This window comes from Pseudophryne corroboree, chromosome 1 (genome assembly GCF_028390025.1).
Source record: "Pseudophryne corroboree isolate aPseCor3 chromosome 1, aPseCor3.hap2, whole genome shotgun sequence".
Taxonomy (NCBI): domain Eukaryota; kingdom Metazoa; phylum Chordata; class Amphibia; order Anura; family Myobatrachidae; genus Pseudophryne; species Pseudophryne corroboree.
The window spans coordinates 454,002,059-454,019,939 of NC_086444.1; the positions used below are offsets into that span (position 1 = coordinate 454,002,059).

General features: G+C 49.9%; 1 protein-coding gene across 3 annotated transcripts in view; it reads left to right on the forward strand.

Moving 5' to 3' along the window:
- RNF31 (ring finger protein 31) overlaps positions 1–17,881 on the forward strand; it is a 138,347-nt gene that overhangs the window by 31,092 nt on the left and 89,374 nt on the right. The gene's annotated exons all lie outside the window — the stretch shown is intronic.

Sequence of the window (17,881 nt, forward strand, 5' to 3'; positions counted from 1 at the left end):
ATGTACCCCAGGTCGCCTCTCAAAATAAGACGCCGTATTATCAGGCGCAGTCCTGGTTGGCAAGCGGACAAAAGGGTTCCTCTTTTCTGCTCGTGACAGAGGGAGAGGAAAATGGCTGCAGAGATCAGCCAGTTCCAAGGAACAGAAACTCTTTTCCGCCTCTGCCAAGCCCTCAGTATGACGCTAGGGCTTTACAAGTTCAGGCACGGTGGGGTCCCGTTCTCAATGAATTTCAGTGCGCAGTGGGCTCACTCGCAAGTAGACCCCTGGATCCTTCAGATACCCCTCCTGCAACAGGGAACGGGGTATTATTCCACACTATTGTGGTACCGAAGCCAGACGGCTCGGTGAGACCGATTTTAAAATCTAAAATCTTTGAACACTTGCATACAGAGGTTCAAATTCAAAATTGAGTCACTCAGAGCAGTGATTGCAAACCTGGAAGAAGGGGACTGCATGATGTCTCGGGACATCAAGGATGCTTACCTTCATGTCAAAATTTACCCTTCTCACCAAGGGTATTTCAGGTTATGGTACAGAACTGTCACTATCAGTTCGGACGCTGCCGTAGGGATGGTCCACGGCACCCCGGGTCTTTACCAAGGTAATGGCCGAAATGATATCCCTTCGAAGGAAGGAAATTTTAGTTATCCCTTACTTGGACGATTCCCTGATAAGGGTAAGATCCAGGGAACACTTGGAAGTCGGTGTAGCACTATCTCAGGTAGTGTTGCGGCAGCACGATTGGATTCTCAATATTCCAAAATCGCAGCTGGTTCCGACGACTTGTCTTCTGTTCCTAGGGATGATCCTGGACACAGTCCAGAAAGAAGGTGTTTCTCCCGGAGGAGAAAGCCAGGGAGTTATCCGAGCTAGTCAGGAACCTCCTAAAACCGAACCAAGTCTCAGTGCATCAATGCACAAGGGTTCTGGGTAAAAATGGTGGCTTCCTACGAAGCAATCCCATTCGGCAGATTCCACGCAAGACTTTCCAGTGGAACCTACTGGACAAATGGTCCGGGTCGCATCTTCAGATGCTTCAGCGGATAACCCTGTCACCGGGGACAAGGGTATCCCTCCTGTGGTGGTTGCAGAGTGCTCATCTTCTAGAGGGCCGCAGATTCGGCATTCGGGACTGGGTCCTGGTGGCCACGGATGCCAGCCTGCGAGGCTGGGGAGCAGTCACACAGGGAAGGAATTTCCAGGGCTTATGGTCAAGCCTGGAGACATCTCTTCATATAAACATTCTGGAACTAAGGGCCATTTACAATGCCCTAAGTCAAGCGAAACCCCTGCTTCAGGGTCAGGCGGTATTGATCCAATCGGACAACATCACGTCAGTCGCCCACGTAAACAGACAGGGCGGCACGGGAAGCAGGGGGGCAATGGCAGAAGCTGCAAGGATTCTTCGCTGGGCGGAAGATCATGTGATAGCACTGTCAGCAGTGTTCATTCCGGGAGTGGACAACTGGGAAGCAGACTTCCTCAGCAGACACGATCTACACCCGGGAGAGTGGGGACTTCATCCAGAAGTCTTCCACATGATTGTGAACCGTTGGAAAAAAACAAAGGTGGACATGATGGCGTCCCGCCTCAACAAAAAACTGGACAGGTATTGCGCCAGGTCAAGAGACCCTCAGGCAATAGCTGTGGACGCTCTGGTAACACCGTGGGTGTTCCAGTCAGTGTATGTGTTCCCTCCTCTGCCTCTCATACCAAAAGTACTGAGAATTATACGGCAAAGGGGAGTAAGAACGATACTCGTGGCTCCGGATTGGCCAAGAAGAACTTGGTATCCGGAACTTCAAGAGATGCTCACGGACGAACCGTGGCCTCTACCTCTAAGAAAGGACCTGCTCCAGCAGGGGCCTTGTTTGTTCCAAGTCTTACCGCGGCTGCGTTTGACGGCTTGATGGTTGAACGCCGGATCCTGAAGGAAAAAGGCATTCCAGATGAAGTCATCCCTACCCTGGTCAAGGCCAGGAAGGACGTAACCGCAAAACATTATCACCGCATTTGGCGAAAATATGTTGCGTGGTGGGAGGCCAAGAAGGCCCCTACAGAGGAATTTCAACTGGGTCGTTTCCTCCATTTCCTGCAAACAGGACTGTCTATGGGCCTAAAATTAGGGTCCATTAAGGTTCAATTTTCGGCCCTGTCGATTTTCTTCCAAAAGGAACTGGCTTCAGTGCCTGAAGTTCAGACATTTGTAAAAGGGGTACTGCATATACAGCCTCCTTTTGTGCCTCCAGTGGCACCTTGGGATCTCAATGTTGTGTTGAGTTTCCTAAAGTCACATTGGTTTGAACCACTCACCACTGTGGACTTAAAATATCTCACATGGAAGGTGACGATGCTGTTAGCCCTGGCTTCAGCCAGGCGTGTGTCAGAATTGGCGGCTTTATCATATAAAAGCCCTTATTTAATATTTCATTCTGACAGGGCAGAATTGAGGACTTGTCCTCAATTTCTACCTAAGGTGGTTTCTGCATTTCACATGAAGCAACCTATTGTGGTACCTGCGGCTACTAAGGACTTGGAGGATTCCAAGTTGCTTGACGTGGTCAGGGCCCTGTAAATATATGTTTCCAGGACGGCTGGAGTCAGAAAATCTGACTCGCTGTTTATCCTGTATGCACCCAACAAACTGGGTGCTCCTGCTTCTAAGCAGACGATTGCTCGTTGGATTTGTAGTACAATTCAGCTTGCACATTCTGTGGCAGGCCTGCCACAGCCAAAAATCTTAAAATGCCCACTCCACAAGGAAGGTGGGCTCATCTTGGGCAGCTGCCCGAGGGGTCTCGGCTTTACAACTTTGCCGAGCAGTTATTTGGTCAGGAGCAAATACGTTTGTAAAATTCTACAAATTTGATACCCTGGCTGAGGAGGACCTGGAGTTCTCTCATTCGGTGCTGCAGAGTCATCCGCACTCTCCCGCCCGTTTGGGAGCTTTGGTATAATCCCCATGGTCCTTACGGATTCCCAGCATCCACTAGGACGTTAGAGAAAATAAGAATTTACTTACCGATAATTCTATTTCTCGTAGTCCGTAGTGGATGCTGGGCGCCCATCCCAAGTGCGGATTGTCTGCAATACTGGTACATAGTTATTGTTACCAAAAAATTCGGGTTATTGTTGTAGTGAGCCATCTTTTATAGAGGCTTCTCTATTATCATGCTGTTAACTGGGTTCAGTTCACAAGTTGTACAGTGTGATTGGTGTGGCTGGTATGAGTCTTACCCGGGATTCAAAATCCTTCCTTATTGTGTACGCTCGTCCGGGCACAGTATCCTAACTGAGGCTTGGAGGAGGGTCATAGGGGGAGGAGCCAGTGCACACCAGGTGATCCTAAAGCTTTCTTTAGATGTGCCCTGTCTCCTGCGGAGCCGCTATTCCCCATGGTCCTTACGGAGTTCCCAGCATCCACTACGGACTACGAGAAATAGAATTATCGGTAAGTAAATTCTTATTTATACTCTCATTACTCTGGATATCGTATTAACTACTCCAAATCGGAAGCCCTCCCACTGCATCTTGATGAGAATACCAGATCTCTCCTAGCTGCTAACTATAACTTCTCTTGGCGCTCCAAGAAACTTAAGTACCTTGGCGTGTACATCACAAACTCCTACGACTCTCTATACTCTGAAAACTTCCCTGCCCTCTTTAAGTGTATAGAGTCTGACCTTAGAGCTTGGGACAAACAGATTATAGCCTGGTTTGGACGGATAGTTTCAATTAAAATGAACATCCTCCCGAGGATCCTATATCTGATCCAAACGATCCCCGTGAGCATCCCCGCTAAGGCCTTATGTCGAATGCAGAAACTATTTGTAAAATTTATATGGTCTGGTAAGCCCCCTAGAATTAGGACCTCCACTCTGATACGTGACCCGTTGGCAGGGGGTAGGGGATTGCCGGATATTCGTAAATATTATCATGCAACCCACCTGAGTCAGGCTCTGGCATGGTTCTCCCCTGCCCCCCACCTGCCTTGGATTCGAATCGAGCTTCTGGCGGCCGGGGTCTCCTCTTTGGTCTCCCTCCTCTCACCGACCAAGCCACTACGGTCATTACAAACCTGTGTCCCTTCAACAAACCTCACTTGCACCTTGTGGTTTTTCTGCATTCGACATTATGGCCTGTCCACTTTCCCATCTCCTATCACGCCCATCTGGGATAACAGGGACTTCCCCCCAGGCTCCACTTTGCAATCTCATTCGTGGCTTCATCTGAACCCACGCCCGGGTCTCGTATTTGATTTTATAGAAGGATCCTCATGGCGCTCCCTACAATCTTTATGTGACAGATACGATATCTCCCAACCCGTATCTTACGAATATTTACAGCTCCGCTCCTTTTTAAGCTCCCTTCCCAAATCCCAGGTTATTCGCCAACTCACCCCCTTGGAGCGTCTATGTATTTACTCTCCTATGCGGCAGGGTATTATCTCTATACTCTACGGATTACTACGTTCCCTGAAGGCAACAAACATCCTCCCCCATGAAAGTAAGTGGGAGCAGGACCTAGGCCCTCCACCTGATGAAGACTCATGGGAAACCATTAGACAAAAAGTAGCCCAATCATCAATTTCCTCTCTTGTGAAGGAAAATTCTTATAAAGTCTACACTAGATGGTATCGGGTCCCAGCAACAATGCATAAGATCTTTCCCGGGTCCTCCCCACTGTGCTGGCGTGGATGAGGCCAGATTGGAGACTTTAAACACATCTGGTGGTCATGCCCCAAAATGCGCACGTTCTGGTCTCAGGTGGAGGCTCTCTTGGGCTCTGTCTTCTGCTCACGGATAACTCTGAGCCCCTGGTCAGCCTTGCTGGGCCTACCCTTACCCAACCTAGATAACCAAGCTAATAGCTTAGTTCTCCAAATCTTACATGCAGCTCGCTGTGTGGTAGCGAAAAATTGGAAAAACACCAATACCCCCCCTAGGAGCATGCTAATAGCAAAAATTTGGCATATCTCCACGATGGAGAAAATCACAGCCTCCTTACATGACAGATCGGACAAATATAGGAGGATATGGGAACCATGGTTCACCTATACTACACCCCCCGCTACCGGGATTTGATGGGATACGTCACATTGTGAGGCAGTTCTCTACACCACACAGGCTCCAATAAACATAAGAGGTGTAATACAGACCCCGGTTGTACAGATGGTATGATTTGTAGCTGGGAAGTATTACTCTCCCATCTCATGTATTCACCTAGTCCGCTTTTCTGACGAACCACCACTCTCCCATCCCCCCCCTCCCTTTCCTCTCTTTCCCCCACTCTTTTTCTCTCTCCTCTCCTCAGAACCTTTCTTATTATTTTCTTTTTTGCTTGTTTGATGTTTAAACATAAAAAATTGTGATGGTCGAGACATGCATATACTTTGTATTTGTCATAATATTCCCTTGATTCTGTAATATTTGGTTGTTCCTTAGGGGATAACTTGTATATGATTAAGCACTTACTTGGAGCTGTCATCTCCTGTTTGTTCTGTACTTGCATACTCGACTTTTCTTTAATAAAAAATATTAATTAAAAAAAAAAAAAAAAAAAATTAATTCTGCAGATTACGGATGATCCCGAGCCATCCGTGCCTCCTAAGAAACCAGATAAGTTCAAGCATCAGAAGGTGGTTAAACAGGTTTTACCTCACTCTGATCACCTAATGGATATACGTCAGGAACCCTGGGAAAATCCGGGTACGAAGTTTGTGCCTCAAAAGAAGATGCTGGCTCGCTATCCCCTCGCGCCAGAGCTGTCTATGAATTGGGAAACACCTCCTCCAGTGGACTCACATGTGGCTAGGATGGTGGTTTCCTCAGCTCTACCTGTCACTACCGTCACGTCTCTGAAAGAGCCTGCGGATAAATGTGTGGAGGGTTGTCTAAAAGCGATTTACACCCTCACGGGTGCTGCACAAAGGCCTACTATTGCAGCTTCATGGGCTGCTGAGGCTATTGATGCATGGGCCTTGGAGTTAGAAGCTGAAATCTCCTCTGACCATGCTAGACAATGCTTGTCATATATTGTCACAGCTTCTCGATATATTAAAGAGGCGGCTTCTGATGTCGGGTTCCTGGCAGCCAAGGCCTCTACTACGTCAGTCCTGGCTCGCCGGATATTGTGGCTGAGATCCTGGTCTGTGGATCTGGACTCTAGAAAAACCCTGGAGGTACTCCCTTTCAAGGGAGATATTCTGTTTGGGGAGGACTTAAATAAGATAGTGGCTGACTTGGCTACTGCCAAAACTGCCTGTCTACCTAATACCGCTCCTTCTGTGTCAAAGGCTAAAGGTACGTCCTTTTGCCCCTTTCGTCCATCAGGTAAAGCAAAAGGTCAGGCGTACCTTAAGCAGGCCCGCACTTCCAAACCTGGTAAGCCGAAGCCCAAAAGAGCCTGGGCTGCCCGTCAGCCAGCTGCCAAGACCGATAAGCCTGCCGCATGACGGGGCGGGCCTCGCCCTGGGGGATCCCAGGGTAGGGGGCCGGCCTCTATGGTATACCCAGGAATGGTTGAAGACCACTTCAGATGCTTGGGTACGGGAAGTCGTCACTCGAGGTTACGCCATTGCCTTCAAAAACCGACCCCCTCATCGATTTTCCCAGACAGACGTCCCTTTGGACCGGACAAAGGCAAAAACTCTACACTCGGTGGTACAGACCCTCCTGGATACAGGAGTAGTAGTACAGGTGCCTCTTGCTCAGAGGGGCCGGGGGTACTATTCTCCGCTGTTTCTAGTCCCGAAACCGAATGGGTCCTCCCGGTCCATTCTCAACCTCAAGGCATTGAACAGGTTTGTTAAGATTTCCAAGTTCCGTATGGAAACCCTTCGCTCTATAGTTCTGGCCTTGGAACCTGGGGACTACATGGTCTCCCTGGACATACAGGATGCTTACCTGCATATTCCTATAGCAGTGTCACATCAACAATACCTGAGGTTTGCTATTGGCAACATCCATTACCAGTTTCAGGCGTTACCTTTTGGTTTAACAACGGCTCCGCGAGTCTTTACCAAGGTTATGGCGGTGATGACGGTGGTACTTCGCCGTCAAGGGGTCAGGATACTGCCGTATATGGACGACTTGTTAATCCTGGTAAATTCCCCAGATCTTCTCCTGTGTCATCTGGATATGACGGTCCGGTTTCTACAAGCCCAAGGTGGCTCATCAACTGGAAGAAATCCTCCCTGATCCCTGCTCAGAGCATGGTGCACCTGGGAGCGCTGTTGGACACTCACAACCAGAGGTGGTTGTTGTATCAGGAGAAAGTCCTGAAGCTTCAGGACAGGATTCGTTGCTTCCTTTCTCGTCCGCAAGTGTCGATACATTCGGCAATGCAGGTGCTGGGCCTCATGGTGTCAGCATTCGACATGGTGGAGTATGCTCAATTCCATTCTCGCCCCCTCCAGAAGTTGATTCTAGCCAAGTGGGACGGCCTGCCTCACCGGATCAGGTCTCAAATGATCTCATTGACTCCGGAGGTCCGTCTGTCGCTACTCTGCTGGCTCCAGGACCAACAATAGTGCAGGGGCCGTCCCTTCTGGATATCCAACTGGGTCCTGTTGACGACAGATGCCAGTTTAAGAGGTTGGGGCGCGGTGATGGAGCAGCACTCCTTACAGGGTCGGTGGACCAAGGAGGAATCTCTCCTCTCGATCAACATGGTCACATCACGGTCTTCAATGCGTTGAACCTGGCCCAGCATTTAATTCAGAACAGTCCTGTTCAAGTACAGTCGGACAACGCCACCACAGTGGCTTACGTAAATCATCAAGGCGGCACTCGAGGCCGTTTGGCAATGAAGGAAGCCTCACGGATTCTACAGTGGGCAGAACGCCATCTACCGGCAATATTTATTCCGGGACTCCTGAATTGGGAAGCGGACTTTCTCAGTCGTCAGGACGTGCATGCCGGCGAGTGGGGCCTCCATCCAGATGTGTTTCAACTCCTCGTGGAAAGGTGGGGTCTTCCAGATGTGGATCTGATGGCGTCTCGACACAATCACAAGGTTCCGGTCTTCGGAGCAAGGACAAGGAATCCTCAAGCAGCATTCGTGGATGCGCTGGCGGTGCCGTGGAGGTTTCGGCTGCCGTACGTGTTCCCTCCGGTGTAACTCCTGCCCAGGGTAGTTCGGAAGTTCAAGCAAGAAAAAGGAAATATGCTTCTCATAGCTCCAGCGTTGCCCAGACGGCACCGGTTCTCAGACCTGCAAGGCCTGTCGTGAGAGCGTCCACTTCTACTTCCACAACGCCCAGACCTCCTCGTTCAGGGCCCTTGTGTCTACCAGGACCTAGTCCAGCTATCTTTGACGGCTTGGCTCTTGAAGCTTCCGTCTTGAGGGCTAAGGGTTTTTCTGAAGAGGTCATTAAAACTATGTTGCGGGCCCGGAAACCGGCTTCTGCTCGGATTTACCATAGGGTCTGGCATTCATACTTTGTTTGGTGCGCATCTAACAATTATGACGCTTCCAAGTTTAGTGCAGCCAAACTTTTGGCTTTTCTGCAGCAGGGCCTAGATTTAGGCCTGCGTCTGGCCTCCCTCAAGGTTCATATTTCTGCCTTGTCGGTATGGTTTCAGAGAAAAATTGCGACCTTACCTGATGTGCATACCTTTACTCAGGGTGTGTTGCGTATCCAACCTCCCTATGTCCCGCCTGTGGCTCCTTGGGACTTGTCGGTGGTTTTGGAGGCGTTGCAGGAGCCTCCATTCGAACCTCTTGGTTCAGCTGACCTTAAGTGGCTTTCCCTTAAGGTGGTGTTCTTGCTGGCTATTGCCTCTGCTAGAAGAGTGTCGGATCTGGGTGCCTTGTCTTGTAGTTCCCCATATCTGATTTTTCACCGTGACCGGATATTTACCTAAGGTGGTTTCTTCGTTCCACCTTAATCAGGAGATTGTGGTTCCAGCCTTTGTCTCTCCTGATTTGTCTCCCAAAGAGCGGTCTTTGGATGTGGTACGGGCTCTCCGTATCTATGTGAAGAGAACTGCTTCTATTCGAAAATCTGATTCTCTCTTTGTTTTGTTTGGATTTCACAAACGTGGCTGGCCTGCTCACAAGCAGACCCTGGCCAGATGGATTAGAATGGTGATTGCACATGCTTATGTGAAGGCTTGTCTGTCAGCTCCTGCTCACATTACGGCCCATTCTACTCGGTCTGTTGGACCTTCTTGGGCGGCCCACCGTGGTGCAACCCTTGATCAATTGTGCAAGGCGGCTACGTGGTCCTCCGGGAACATGTTCATAAGGTTCTATGCCTTCGATACTGCCGCTTCCCAGGATGCTTCCTTTGGACGCCGGGTTCTTGCGTTCGCTACAGTGCGTCCCCTCCCATAAGGAACTGCTTTAGGACATCCCCATTGTCCAGACTTGTGGAGCCCAGTGTACCCTGCAGCAGAAAACGAGATTTATGGTAAGAACTTACCTTTGTTAAAACTCTTTCTGCGAGGTACACTGGGCTCCACAAGGCGCCCACCCTGACGCACTTAGCTTCTTTGGGTTGATATGGCATTAGCCGCTGACACTTCTCTTGTCGTGAGAGTGTGGTGTATGTGGCTACTAACCGTTGTCGTCTCTTTTCCTGCTACTGCATTGGGCTGGTTAACTAAATCTGAGCTCCTGTGCTGGGAGGCGGGGTGATATAGGAGGCGGCGCTGTGCATTCTGGGAACAGTCAAAGCTTTGAGCCTGTTGGTGCCTCGGATCAAGATCCTACTCTACACCCCATTGTCCAGACTTGTGGAGCCCAGTGTACCTCGCAGAAAGAGTTTTAACAAAGGTAAGTTCTTACCATAAAACTCTTTTCTCTGACGTCCTAAGTGGATGCTGGGGACTCCGTCAGGACCATGGGGATTAGCGGCTCCGCAGGAGACAGGGCACAAAACTAAAGCTTTAGGATCAGGTGGTGTGTACTGGCTCCTCCCCCTATGACCCTCCTCCAAGCCTCAGTTAGGTTTTTGTGCCCGTCCGAGCAGGGTGCAATCTAGGTGGCTCTCCTAAAGAGCTGCTTAGAAAAAGTTTTTAGGTTTCTTATTTTCAGTGAGTCCTGCTGGCAACAGGCTCACTGCATCGAGGGACTTAGGGGAGAGAAGTTCAACTCACCTGCGTGCAGGATGGATTGGCTTCTTAGGCTACTGGACACCATTAGCTCCAGAGGGAGTCGGAACACAGGTCTCACCCTGGGGTTCGTCCCGGAGCCGCGCCGCCGACCCCCCTTGCAGATGCTGAAGATTGAAGGTCCAGAAACCGGCGGCAGAAGGCTTTTCAGTCTTCATGAAGGTAGCGCACAGCACTGCAGCTGTGCGCCATTGTTGTCACACACTTCACACCAACGGTCACGGAGGGTGCAGGGCGTTGCTGGGGGCGCCCTGGGCAGCAATGTATAATACCTTATTCTGGCTAAAAATACATCACATATAGCCCCTGGAGGCTATATGGATGTATTTAACCCCTGCCAGGTCTCAGAAAAACGGGAGAAGAAGCCCGCCGAAAAGGGGGCGGGGCCTATTCTCCTCAGCACACAGCGCCATTTTCCCTCACAGAAAGGCTGGTGGGAAGGCTCCCAGGCTCTCCCCTGCACTGCACTACAGAAACAGGGTTAAAACAGAGAGGGGGGGCACTTATTTGGCGATATGTATATATATATATTAAAATGCTATAAGGGAAAAACACTTATATAAAGGTTGTCCCTGTATAATATAGCGTTTTTGGTGTGTGCTGGCAAACTCTCCCTCTGTCTCCCCAAAGGGCTAGTGGGGTCCTGTCCTCTATCAGAGCATTCCCTGTGTGTGTGCTGTGTGTCGGTACTTGTGTGTCGACATGTATGAGGACGATGTTGCTGAGGAGGCGGAGCAATTGCCTGTAATGGTGATGTCACTCTCTAGGGAGTCGACACCGGAATGGATGGCTTATTTAAGGAATTACGTGATAATGTCAACACGCTGCAAGGTCGGTTGACGACATGAGACGGCCGGCAAACCAATTAGTACCTGTCCAGGCGTCTCAAACACCGTCAGGGGCGTTAAAACGTCCTTTTACCTCAGTCGGTCGACACAGACACGGACACTGACTCCAGTGTCGACGGTGAAGAAACAAACGTATTTTCCTTTAGGGCCACACGTTACTTGTTAAGGGCAATGAAGGAGATGTTACATATTTCTGATACTACAAGTACCACAAAAAAGGGTATTATGTGGAGTGTGAAAAAACTACATGTGGTTTTTCCTGAATCAGGTAAATTAAATGAAGTGTGTGATGATGCGTGGGTTTCCCCCGATAGAAAATTATTGGCGGTATACCCTTTCCCGCCAGAAGTTATGGCGCGTTGGGAAACGCACCTTAGGGTGGATAAGGCGCTCACACGCTTATAAAAACAAGTGGCGTTACCGTCTCCAGATACGGACGCCCTCAAGGAGCCAACTGATAGGAGGTTGGAAAATATCCTAAAAAGTATATACACACATACTGGTGTTATACTGCGACCAGCGATCGCCTCAGCCTGGATGGGCAGCGCTGGGGTGGCTTGGTCGGATTCCCTGACTGGAAATATTGATACCCTTGACAGGGACAGTATTTTATTGACTATAGAGCATTTAAAAGATGCATTTCTATATATGCGAAACTCTGGCATCAAGAGTAAGTGCGATGTCCATATCTGCCAGACGATGTTTATGGACACGACAGTGGTCAGGTGATGCAGATTCCAAACGGCACATGGAAGTATTGCCGTATAAAGGGGAGGAGTTATTTGGGGTCGGTCCATCGGACCTGGTGGCCACGGCAACAGCTAGAAAATCCACCTTTTTTACCCCAAGTCACATCTCAGCAGAAAAAGACATAGTCTTTTCAGCCTCAGTCCTTTCATCCCCATAATATCTGCCCAGGGATAGAGGTAAGGGAAGAAGACTGCAGCAGGCAGCCCATTCCCAGGAACAGAAGCCTTCCACCGCTTCTGCCAAGTCCTCAGCATGACGCTGGGGCCGTACAAACAGGTGCGGTGGGGGGGTCGTCTCAAGAGTTTCAGCACGCAGTGGGCTCACTCGCAAGTGGACCCCTGGATCCTACAAGTAGTATCCCAGGGGTACAGATTGGAAATTCGAGACGTCTCCCCCTCGCAGGTTCCTGAAGTTTGCTTTACCAACGTCTACCTCCGACAGGGAGGCAGTATTGGAAACAATTCACAAGCTGTATTCCCAGCAGGTGATAATCAAAGTACCCCTCCTACAACAAGTAAAGGGGTATTATTCCACACTATATTGTGGTACTGAAGCCAGACGGCTCGGTGAGACCTATTCTAAATGGAGTCACTCAGAGCAGTGATAGCGAACCAGGAAGAAGGGGACTATATGGTGTCCCTGGACATCAAGGATGCTTACCTCCATGTCCAAATTTGCCCTTCTCACAAAGGGTACCTCAGGTTCGTGGTACAAAACTGTCACTATCAGTTTCAGACGCTGCCGTTGGATTGTCCACGGCACCCCGGGTCTTTACCAAGGTAATGGCCGAAATGATGATTCTTCTTCAAAGAAAAGGCGTCTTAATTATCCCTTACTTGGACGATCTCCTGATAAGGGCAAGGTCCAGAGAACAGTTGGAGATCTGAGTAGCACTATCTCAAGTAGTTCTACGACAGCACGGGTGGATTCTAAATATTCCAAAATCGCAGCTGTCTCCGACGACACGTCTGCTGTCCCTAGGGATGATTCTGGACACAGTCCAGAAAAAGGTGTTTCTCCCGGAGGAGAAAGCCAGGGAGTTATCCGAGCTAGTCAGGAACCTCCAAAAACCAGGAAAAGTGTCAGTGCATCATTGCACAAGGGTCCTGGGAAAAATGGTGGCTTCTTACGAAGCGATTCCATTCGGCAGATTCCACGCAAGAACCTTTCAGTGGGATCTGCTGGACAAATGGTCCGGATCGCATCTTCAGATGCATCAGCGGATAACCCTGTCTCCAAGGACAAGGGTGTCTCTTCTGTGGTGGCTGCAGAGTGCTCATCTACTAAAGTGCCACAGTTATGCATTCAGGACTGGGTCCTGGTGACCACGGATTCCAGCTTGAAAGGCTGGGGAGCAGTCACACAGGGAAAAAATTTCCAGGGAGTGTGATCAAGTCTGGGGACTTCTCTCCGCATAAATATACTGGAGCTAAGAGCAATTTACAATGCTCTAAGCTTAGCAAGACCTCTGCTTCAAGGTCAGCCGGTATTGATCCAGTGGGACAACATCACGGCAGTCGCCCACGTAAACAGACAGGGCGGCACAAGAAGCAGGAGGACAATGGCAGAAACTGCAAGGATTCTTCGCTGGGCGGAAAATCATGTGATAGCACTGTCAGCAGTTTTCATTCCGGGAGTGGACAACTGGGAAGCAGACTTCCTCAGCACGACCTCCACCCGGGAGAGTGGGGACTTCATCGAGAAGTTGTTTCCACATGATTGTGCACCGTTGGGAAAGACCAAAGGTGGACATGATGGCGTCCCGCCTGAACAAAAAACTGGACCGGTATTGCGCCAGGTCAAGAGACCCTCAGGAAATAGCTGTGGACGTTCTGGTAACACCATGGGTGTACCAGTCGGTGTATGTTCCCTCCTCTGCTTCTCATACCAAAGGTACTGAGAATTATAAGACGTAGAGGAGTAAGAACTATACTCGTGGCTCCGGATGGGCCAAGAAGGACTTGGTACCCGGAACTTCATGAGATGCTCACGGAGGACTCAGGGCCTCTGCCGATAAGAAGGGACTTGCTTCAGCAAGTACCATGTCTGTTCCAAGACTTACCGCGGGTGCGTTTGACGGCATGGCGGTTGAACGCCGGATCCTAAGGGAAAAAAGGCATTCCGGAAGAGGTCATTCCTACCCTGGTCAAAGCCAGGAAGGAGGTGACCGCACAACATTATCACCACATGTGGCGAAAATATGTTGCGTGGTGTGAGGCCAGGCAGGCCCCACGAAGAAATTTCAACTCGGTCGATTCCTGCATTTCCTGCAAACAGGAGTGTCTATGGGCCTCAAATTGGGGTCCATTAAGGTTCAAATTTCGGCCCTGTCGATTTTCTTCCAGAAAGAATTGGCTTCAGTTCCTGAAGTCCAGAAATTTGACAAGGGAGTACTGCATATACAACCCCCTTTTGTGCCTCCAGTGGCACTGTGGGATCTCAACGTAGTCCTGGGATTCCTAAAATCACGTTGGTTTAAACCGCTCAAATCTGTGGATTTTAAATATCTCACATGGAAAGTGACCATGAGGTTGGCCCTGGCCTCGGCCAGGCGAGTGTCAGAATTGGCAGCTTTGTCTCACAAAAGCCCATATCTGATTGTCCATTCGGACAGGGCAGAGCTGCGGACTCGTCCCCAGTTTCTCCCTAAGGTGGTGTCAGCGTTTCATCTGAACCAGCTTATTGTGGTACCTGCGGCTACTAGAGACTTGGAGGACTCCAAGTTGCTAGATGTTGTCAGGGCCCTGAAAATATAGATTTCCAGGACGGCTGGAGTCAGGAAAACTGACTTGCTGTTATCCTGTATGCACCCAAAAAACTGGGTGCTCTTGCTTCTAAGCAGACGATTGCTAGTTGAATGTGTAGTACAATTCAGCTTGCACATTCTGTGGCAGGACTGCCACAGCCAAAATATATAAATGCCCATTCCACAAGGAAGGTGGGCTCATCTTGGGCGACTGCCCGAGGGGTCTCGGCTTTACAACTTTGCCGAGCTGCTACTTGGTCAGGGGCACACCCTGGCTGAGGAGGACCTGGAGTTCTCTCACTCGGTGCTGCAGAGTCATCCGCACTCTCCCGCCCGTTTGGGAGCTTTGGTATAATCCCCATGGTCCTGACGGAGTCCCCAGCATCCACTTAGGACGTCAGAGAAAATAAGATTTTACTTACCGATAAATCTGTTTCTCGTAGTCCGTAGTGGATGCTGGGCGCCCATCCCAAGTGCGGATTGTCTGCAATACTTGTACATAGTTATTGTTACAAAAAAATCGGGTTGTTATTGTTGTGAGCCGTCTGTTCAGAGGCTCCTACGTTTGTCATACTGTTAACTGGGTTTAGATCACAAGTTATACGGTGTGATTGGTGTGGCTGGTATGAGTCTTACCCGGGATTCAATATCCTTCCTTATTGTGTACGCTCGTCCGGGCACAGTATCCTAACTGAGGCTTGGAGGAGGGTCATAGGGGGAGGAGCCAGTACACACCACCTGATCCTAAAGCTTTAGTTTTGTGCCCTGTCTCCTGCGGAGCCGCTAATCCCCATGGTCCTGACGGAGTCCCCAGCATCCACTACGGACTACGAGAAATAGATTTATCGGTAAGTAAAATCTTATTTTTTTTTGGGTGTAGTTTTCTTCGTAAAGTGACCGGGAACCCCAATTAGTGCACCATGTCCCCTCACATGGCTCGATTCGCTCGCCATGCTTTGGGCAATGTGCCTCGCGCAGGTTACTATTCCCAATCATAGTCCACGTGGATTGTAAAGTAAGAAAAAGTTTTAAAAATGTTTTTTTTTTCATAGAAAACTCATGTTGACCTTTGCCATGTCGCCTTACTGACCATGTCGACCTACAAAGTGGATACAGTTTGTGTTCAGCACAGTGTGACACAATGGCTGTCTTTGCTGTCACAGTCATGAGGTCATGAGTTCAATTCCTGCCCATGGCCCTATTTATGTGACATTTGTATCATCTCCCTGTCTTTGTGTGGGTTTTTTCTGTGTGCTCTGGTTTTCCCTATACTACACAAACATACCGGTAGGATAAATTGATTCTACCTGTGATTGTGTGGTAGGGAATTTAGACTAATTTCCAGTGCAGAGACTGATTTGAATGACAAATTCTTTCTACAGTGATGTGTAAATTAATGCCGCTATTTAAATAACAAGTTTTCTGCAGCGGGGTACACTGGGTTCCACATCGGGGTGTAGGAGTAGGATCTTGATCCGAGGCACCAACAGGCTAAAAGCTTTGACTGTTCCCAAGATGCTCAGCGCCGCCTCCTCTATAACCCCGCCTCCGTGCACAGGAGCTCAGTTTGTAAGTTGGTGCCTGCAGTGCAGGACACTAACAGGCTGGGCTGCTCCGGCCATTAGGAGACGGGCCGCGCACGCTGGCGTGGACACTGTGCTGGTACAGGGACCCCACTAGACCACCAGGGCAGGGGCACAGGTTGGATTCTCCTATAATCCGTTTTATTGAGGCCTGCAGTACGCGGTGGTGAAGTCCAGCAAGGGGACCTGTAGCCCCTCCCCCAACCCCTGGGCGCCATTTACAGTAAATGTTCCCGCCCTGGAGCTGCATCTTTCTGTCTCCCTCACTCCCTGTCAGCTTTTGGCACCATCACAACATGCTGAGCTGATTCTGGGACTGCTGGGCAATGTCTCCTCTGTAAAGCCGCCTGCATCATCAGCGCTGTGCATTTACAGGACACTTAAGTATTCTACATGTCATTTAGACAGTGTCGGTTAAGAACAAGTGCATTACTAAAGGGATATTTAGGGGTATATGCAATTCACGGCGAATCGCGGCAATTTTTCGCCGTTTTTTAATTCGACTTAATTCGACAGGTGAATTCCGGAAGGTGGCTTCCGGAATTCACCATATTCAATGAAAAACGGATTCGCCAGAATCGCGGGCGAAAATCGGCCGATTTGGCGGATTTTGCCGCGATTTTAAAAAACGGGAAAAACCCGGAAAAAAAAATGGCGTGGGGTCCCCCCTCCAAAGCATAACCAGCCTCGGGCTCTTCGAGCTGGTCCTGGTTCTAAAAATGCAGGGGAAAAATTGGGCAGGGATCACCCGTATTTTTAAAACCAGCACCGGGCTCTGCGCCTGGTGCTGGTGCCAAAAATACGGGGGACAAAAAGAGTAGGGGTCCCCCGTATTTTTAACACCAGCATCGGGCTCCACTAGCTGGACAGATAATGCCACAGCCGGGGGTCACTTTTATGCCGTGCCCTGCAGCCGTGGCATTAAATATCCAACTAGTCACCCCTGGCCGGGGTACCCTGGGGGAGTGGGGACCCCTACAATCAAGGGGTCCCCCCCCCCCCCAGCCACCCAAGGGCCAGGGGTGAAGCCCGAGGCTGTCCCCCCCCCATCCAATGGGCTGCGGATGGGGGGGCTGATAGTCTTTTGTGATAATAAAAATATATTGTTTTTTCCAGTAGTACTACAAGTCCCAGCAAGCCTCCCCCCCGCAAGCTGGTACTTGGAGAACCACAAGTACCAGCATGCGGGAGAAAAACGGGCCCGCTGGTACCTGTAGTACTACTGGAAAAAAAATACCCAAATAAAAACAGTACACACACACCTTGATAGTAAAACTTTATTACACACTACCGACACACACATACTTACCTATGTTGACACGCCGACTGCCACGGTCTCCGACGATCCGAGGTACCTGTGAAAAAATTATACTCACCTTCCAGCGTCCAGAGGTACATCCAGGTCCAGAGATAATCCACGTACTTGGCAAAACAAAAAAACGAACACCGATCCATACCGGACTAAGAAAGGGGTCCCATGCTTTCACATCAGACCCCTTTCTCCCGAATCCCGGGACATCACGTGACTCCTGTCACTGAAGTCCCTTCAGCCAATCAGAAAGCGCTACTTCCGTGGCGCTCACCTGATTGGCTGTGCGCTGTCTGTGCTGTGACAGCGCATCGCAAAGCCGCTCCATTACTTTCAATGGTGGGAACTTTGCGGGTAGCGGTGGGGTTAACCCGCGGTCAGCCGCTGACCGGCGGGTGACCTCACCGCTAGCCGCTAAGTTCCCACCATTGAATATAATGGACTGGGCTGTGCGATGCGCTGTCTGCTCAGACGCGCAGAGCCAATCAGGTGAGCGCAACAAAGTTGCGCTTCCTGATTGGCTA